The following is a 7803-nucleotide window of genomic DNA, read 5'->3' as shown; positions in this document are numbered from 1 at the left end:
GCTTTCTTCAATAGTGAACAAGGATTTCATTCTGCAGTTTAATATTTATTAAGTCCTTATATTATAGAAAGCACTGGCTCATATCTTAGGTGTCCAATCACAGTGCGTGTCCAGGATGGCCAAGACATAAGCTCTCTCAGGATACCACACTGTAATATTATTTTGTTCCATAAGTGTCTAGAATGTACCATGTCTTAAAAACACTTGGTGGGGAGCATCTGTGATGTAGGGGTGGCTGCACCATGCAGTGGAAAAAGAAGGAGCTTCGCAGTTGAACAGATACGGGTTTTAACTCCAGTTCCTGCATTTACTTGACCCTGGGCGAGATACTTAAACTCTCTGAGTCTCAGTTGCCTTATCTAGAAACAAGAGTTCTATTGTCTCCCTGGAGTACTACAGCCTCAATTGAGAGTGAATGTGAGTGCCAGGGACATTCGCAATTTTTCAGTAAGTGGTTTCTTAAGATTATTTCCTGATGGGCCACGAGCTGTGTTAGAGGTTTCCACAGATGACTAATATATAAAAAAAAGTAGTGTTCTCTTCAGGGGCTCTCAATTCAGATGACAAAGGCAGTCACGCAAAAGAATAATGATGATTCAGTGTACTCAGTGGAGAGAGCAACCAGCTTCGAACGGCTTCTCAATGCCACCTTGAATTAAGTCACTGTCATTAGAGTGAGTATGACTGTGGGGGGAAACATAGTTAACACATTACGACCCATTAATAATTGAACATGGGTCCAGGTGATTGAGCAAAGAGCCGACATCATAGACTCATGGCCCTGAGGCAATGGTTCAAGATGGGTGTATTAGTCTGCTCTTATGCTGCTAATAAAGACATACCCAAGACTGGGTAATTTATAAAGGAAAGAAGTTTAATGGACTCACAGTTCCACATGGCTGGGGAGGCCTCACAATCATGGTGGAAGGTGAAGGAGGTGCAAAATCACGTCTTACATGGCAGCAGGCAAGAGAGTGCGTGAGGGGAACTTCCCTTTATGAAATCGTCAGATCTCATGAGAATCATTCACTATCATGAGAACAGTATGGGAAAGACCCAAGGCCATGATTCAGTTACCTCCCACCAAGTCCCTCCCATGACATGTGGGAATTATGGGAGCTACAATTCAAGATGATATTTGGGTGGGGACAGAGCCAAACCATACCACTGGGTGTCCAGTCTAAAGACATATGAACCACACTGCACAAGATGCGTGTCCCAAAGAGGATGCTTCCCCTTGCTGCTGCCTTGCAAGCACTGAAGGAGAGAAGGAAGAAAGGAGGGTCATGGGTGTGACATTCATTCTTTCCTTTAACAAACATGTGTCCAGCTCCTTCCATGTGCCTGACTCTGAGTTAATGGGTATTCATCCACTATCAATATGCTCATCAGGTCAGAATGTCCTTGCCTTCATGATGCCTATGTTAATAAATAGGCAGATGGTAAGAACTGCTATGAAAATGGCCTAAGATTAAACTGTCCCTGGCCTAAAGATTTTCCAGTATCTAGTTCTCACTGTATAACTGAAAGGATCCTGAGCAAATATTGACTGAATATCTCCTGCTCATGAATCTAGAATGAATATGCTTTGATAATGGTGCCCACTAAATAGATTGGTTGAATCCCCTGAATGAATGGGCCTTCCCCGAAGGCTGTAGAATTTGATGGAAACCGCATCGGACCTAGAGTCCAAAAGGATATTTAACATGCTGCCCATTTGCCATATTAGAGCCAGGCTTCCAAAGCTAAAGCACCATGAAGAGTGGAATAAATCACTGAGATTACTCTACCTTCTCTCAGCACTCTGCTTTTCTCTCTTGTGCCCTCTTTCTGCCTGATCCAAATCGCTTTTGCTTAAATTGCTTGGAAAAATTACCTAACTTTTCCTTTTCCTTTGACTACAGAAATGTGGTCCATCACACTTAGCCAGTTTCTAGAACAATTCGTTCTGTCTGCCCACTCAGTAAGTGGTGGCTGACCAAGTGAAAGTATTCCATATCTGACATCAATGTTTTGGACAACCAAACTCGGGGCTAAAACCCGAGGTCATAATCAACATTTAAGTAAATCATATTTTTTTAAATATGGAAAATAAGTGTCAGTCTGTAAAAGTTAGTTCTGATCAATTATTAGCTACCAGTTATAGTAAATCACCTAAAATTGTATTGCAATAGTATTCTCACATACACACATTAGAATGCAGAAGCAGTGTGTCTTTTCTCAAATTGTTGCTATTACTTTGATCTTTCAGAATATCAACTAGCATTCTACAGCAAATGCATGATACAGATTTTAAAAAGACATTTAATAAGCCACAGTTAAGAGTTTTAATTATATGCAACCAATTGTTAGAGGAAGATCTGATTTCTTGTCTTTAAGCAAACCAAACCTCAGTTCCCACATCATGATTATGAAGGCCTAGAACCACAAAATTCTGTTATTTCTAATACATGGTGAAAACTAACTTGAGTTCGATAGAATAAAATCTAACAGAGTTAGTTGCATAGAACTGTTCAGTATAGCCAGGTTAAGTTTGTGATGGGAATAATTATTTTAACTATTAATTTGTGAAGATGAAACACAAACTATTTAAAAGGTATAAAGAACCTTAACAAGAAGAAACTCCCGGCAATGAGATTGTGCACATAAAAACTAAGATCAATTGTTTCCCCATTACATAATATTTCACTGGTTTCAGGTCAAATGACCAGTGCTATTATGAGTCACCAAAGCAAATATTGTTTTATTACCATGTATGCATAATAACACTCTTAATTACCTTCCTTCCAATGACTTTTAAATTGTTGGTTTTCCTCTAGGTATGGCATGAGTGTGTTACTGTTTCTCCTAGGGTAAGGAGGGATGTAAAAATGTTGTCTAAAACAAAGAGACTCATCAGATATTTCAAACCACTCTGTATTTGTAAGCACATTTATCATATCTTGTGTTAAGTAGTAACGTTTCCTTCAAAGAACTCCAAGGACCAACAAATCTAGTTAAAATAAGTGTGGCCATATTCAAAGAGCTCTTCAGTGAAAGAAAATGACAAACTGTTCTCTATGTCTGATCACCATAAAATAGAAAAAATATGTACTTAGGATTTAGACTTTTAGTAACAGAAAGAATTTCTTGAGTGTGTCAGAAATTGATTAACTTAGCCGGGCGCAGTGGCTCACACCTGTAATCCCAGCACTTTGGGAGGCTGAGGTGGGCGGATCACCTGAGGTCAGGAGTTTGAGACCAGCCTGGCCAACATGGTGAAATCCTGTCTCTACTAAAAATAACAAAATTTAGCCAGGTGTGGTGGCGCAGGTCTGTAGCCCTAGCTACTCAGGAGGGTGAGGCAGGAGAATACCTTGAACGTGTGAGGCGGAGTTTGCAGTGAGCCAAGATCATGCCACTGCACTCCAGCCTCTGTTTCAAAAAGAAAAAGAAAAAGAAATGGGTTAACTTATTTTAATAGAATGAAGGGAGCGAGGTCCTACAAGGATGACATATTAGACAGTAATTGTATAGTGTGTGAGATGGGAGGAATTGGGGACACGTGACAGGAGAGGAGGGTTGCATGGCAGGATGCATCAGTAGAAAGTTCTGGAAGATGTGCATCTGATCCCAAGACATACCTGTCTCACTTTGCTAACCAAAAATGCATTTCAGTTGCCTTCCCTCCTTGGAGAACTACAGGGGTGCACGATAGGGCCCTCAGAGAGCCATGCCTCTGTCGGAAGACTGAGGAGGACAACCAGGACAGCTGCCTTGAGGTCTCCATGTGGCTGCGACACCACATCCATCTGTGGGGTTCAGCGTGAAGGACACTGGCAGAGGCTGCTGGAGGAAGGCGGGTCCTGTTTCACCTGGGCCAGGCCTGCATAGAAGCAGAGAGTAGGAGAGTCCACTTAGCCTGTTTTCTTTTTACAAGTCTCAAAGATATATCAGTGGCCACATTTTAAATTTTTTATCTGAAAAAAGAAGCATGGTCTTGCTCTGTTTCTGCCGCAGCTGCTTGCGCTGGCCCTGGTCACCCAGACTGGCTGCCTTTACTATTTTGCCGGCACACTTGTTCATAGTTCCATAGTAATGCTCCTGTTCCATAGACATTTCCGCCACTGGGAGACCCTTGAGGACAGGGGTGGGTCTTCCTGTTGTAATGGACAGCTTAGCAGATGTTCTACATGTGTGTGTGCCCATGTGTATACACATATATATATATAAAATGAAGTTGCTGCCTGCCGGTTGTAGTGGCTCACACCTATAATCCCAGCACATTGGGAGGCCGAGGCGGGTGAATCACTTGAGATCAGGAGTTCAAGACCAGCCTGGCTAACATGGAAAAACCCTGTCTCTACAAAAAAAAATAGAAAAATTAGCCAGGCATGGTGGTGCACACCTGTAGTCTCAGCTACTTGCAAGGCTGAGGCAGAAGAATTGCTGGGACCCAGAAGGTGGGGGTTGCAGTGAGCCAAGATCACAACACTGCACTCCAGCCTGGGTGACAAAGTGAGACTCTGACTCAAAAAAAAAAATAAATAAATAAAATAAAATACAATGAAGTTGCTGGGACTACAAGCCAATTTTTCTTATCTGTAATAGTGTGATAATGATAATGTGTGTGTATATATGTATATATATAATTTTCTATGAACCAGACACTGGGTGGGTATTTTATGGATATGATCTCATTTATCTCAACCCTGTGAGGTAGGGCACTGTTATTGTTTCGTTTCTTTTGTTTTTTTGAGACAGGGTCACCTAGGCAGGAGTGTAGTAGTGCCATCTCAGTTCACTGTAGCCTCACCTCTCGGGCTCAGGTGATCCTCCTGCCTCAGTTTCCCAAGTAGCTGGGACTACAGGTGTGCATTACCACGCCTGGCTAATTTTTTGTGGTTTTTTTTTTTGGTAGAGATGAGGTTTTGCCGTGTTGCCCAGGCTGGTCTTGAACTCCTGGGCTCAAGCTATCCTCCTGCCTCTGCCTCCTAAAGTGCTGGGATTGCAGGCGCGAGTCACTGTACTTGGCCTATTGTCTCTTTCAGAGGTAGGATGCTGCAACTAGTGGAGGTTGAAGAACTTCTCCAAAGACACACTCATGGGAGGTGGCAGAGCCAAGATTCAAAACACATCAGTGACAGCAAAGAAAGATGCCCCTTGTATCCACTCTGTGATTCCAGCATGCCCCACCTCCCAACAGTGACCTCCAAATCCAATGCTGTGACACTATGGGATGTGACCGTCTCACTTGATCATCAGCTTGATGACTTCCTCTGAGGGGTTGGAAGTGAAGTGAAAATGCCTCGGCCTCCTGTAGAAGGCAGTTTAGGAGAAACACAGCAAGGGGAGGTTGGACCCTGGGATCAGCCTCACTCACCCCCACGCACCTCCTCTGAACATCAGCACGTTTGCGTGGGCACCTACACGTGTGCACTCATATCCTGTCCTGTTTCCGAAGGAAGCCTAGACAACTTGAGAAGATTCCAAAAATACAACAAAATAAAAGAAAATGTATTTTGATGATTCATAGAAAAAAACAGAAGTTAGGAATGTGGCTAATATAAAAACATTTATTTTAAATTTCTGTGTACTTGCTAACGTGGAACCTAAGTTAGCCTCAAATCCTTCAGTTCCAATATAAAATGGGAACCCTGCCCATTTATTAATACATGATCCACAGAGTCCATGGTAAAACCAATCAACTCTTACTGATATTAAGACCAGGGGAAAAAATTCTACCTAGGGAAATTGTTTTCTGTGCAGGATGATGGACACTGTCCCCACCAGTAATCTCACAGTAGACACAGCAATGAACCTCATTGGGATCTTTCTTCTAATTCAGTGACTGAATTAGCTGGGCACAGTGTCTTACACCTGTAACCCCAACATTTTAGGAGGCCAAGGCAGGAGAATCCCTTGAGCCCAGGAGCTTGAGATCAGCCTGGGCAACATAGTGAGACACCGTGTCTACAAAATCTAAAAATATAGCTGGGCATGGTGGCATGTGCCTATAGTCCCAGCTACTCAGGAGGCTGAGGCAGGAGGATCGCTTGAGCCTGGGAAATTGAGGCTGCAGTGAGCTATGATGGTGCTACCACACTCCAGTCTGGTGGACAGAGCAAGACCCATCTCCAAAAAAAAAAAAAAAAAAAAAAACAATAAATGAGTTAAAAGCCATTTTCTGCTGTTCACAGTTTAGCCAAGAAAATGCCTACTGGCAGCACCAAGATTCTTATTAGAAAACAACAAAATCACCAAAAAACAAATTTGTTCTAACATTGAAAGTCTGGGCTTCAAATATATGCTCCCTGCCACCTGATTCTGCACATGATCCTACCCAGCCAGCTTGGCCACTGAGGTCATGGGCTCCCCCAGCCCTCCCACCCGCAGGGATGCAAGAGGCTCTTGGGCCTGCAACAGGCTCCTTCCCTTCTCAGCAGGGGTCTTGTGATGGCATGGGCCACTGTCCACAGAAGAGTGCTCTGTTCTCTGTTTCTTTCTTCTTGTTGCCCTGTCCATAACCAAGAGAGCTGAGAGCTGAGGAGTTTAATGGCCTAACACACCAGCAAAGCCTACAGCAAAGCCTGCAAGACCTCAATTTATTTTGCTTTGCTATCTTCACAACGTTAGCGTATACCGTTCTGCTGTGTGTTTTGTTGGGGTGTGGTTTCTACTTTGGTCTCACTCTCCTGTTCCTCAATTTATTTTTCTTCAAAGTTTTGAACGGTGTGCAGCAGGCTTAGAATTTGATGACTGGGGTTAAAGTCCTGCATTTCTCCTTCCACTGCCCTTCTGTGGAATATGGTGGCCTTAACGCCTCACTCCCAGTGGGACTGTGAGTAATAAATGATGTGATGTGGGTAGAAACAACCAGCACAGTCCCTGGCACAGAGTAGGTGCTCAATAAATATACTTAAAAGAACAACTTGGAGAATTAATATTTCTCCTCTCATCTTTACATAGCTGCCAGAGTCCAACATAGTGTATACATAGGGTTGATGTCATTTCATTGGGATATTTGCCAACAAGTTTGGGCTACCAATATGCCTGATGAGAGCTCTAAAGAGAATGAAAATGATTTGCTATAAAATAGTAACTTGGGAAAAAAAAAGAATCTGAGTGTACCTGCCCTTTTTTTGTGGCCTGATTTTCAAACCCTGACTGCACTGGATTGTGATGTCAAGAGAAAGAACAGTTTCACAATTAAAATTATAGCTGAAGTTGCTACCATTAAGTTATTAACTTTTATACTTTAAAATGATAGAATAAATATAGCTTTGAAACTACCTAAACCACAGCACTGTACTTCAAAGGCAAATCTATGGGAAAAGCCACACTGAGGGTAATTTTTATTAGTTTTATAGACCCCAAACTTTTATAAACATTTTTAATAATATAACTTACAAGCCGAAACCAAACAACTAAACACTGTATAAAAGTAGCCCCCTCAGGAACCTATACAACATTGTGTATGTATAAGGATAAGTTCATTTTTAAAAATAAGTGCAACTTACTAATTTCTAAAGGCTGATATTTTCCACTTACCTTCAAATTACAAATAAATTTAAATTTAATTCTTATGTTCTTGGGTAGCAACTGGCTCAACTTTTAACCTTTGAAAACATCATACCTTAATAAAGGCAAATTAGGTTGAAAATAGTTTTATTTTATTAGAATGTGTGTTAACTAAAAATATCGAGTTTCCATTACCTTTTCATTAAAGCACATATCTTTAATAATATTTTTTGTTGTAGAAATTACATGCATTCTCCATAGAAAATTCAGAAAATGTGAAGAAGTAGAATTTTCCAAGAATAA

The sequence above is a fragment of the Theropithecus gelada genome, chromosome 17 (genome assembly GCF_003255815.1).
Source record: "Theropithecus gelada isolate Dixy chromosome 17, Tgel_1.0, whole genome shotgun sequence".
NCBI lineage: Eukaryota > Metazoa > Chordata > Mammalia > Primates > Cercopithecidae > Theropithecus > Theropithecus gelada.
The sequence above is the reverse complement of the archived record's forward strand: the minus strand, read 5'-3'. Positions refer to the sequence as shown.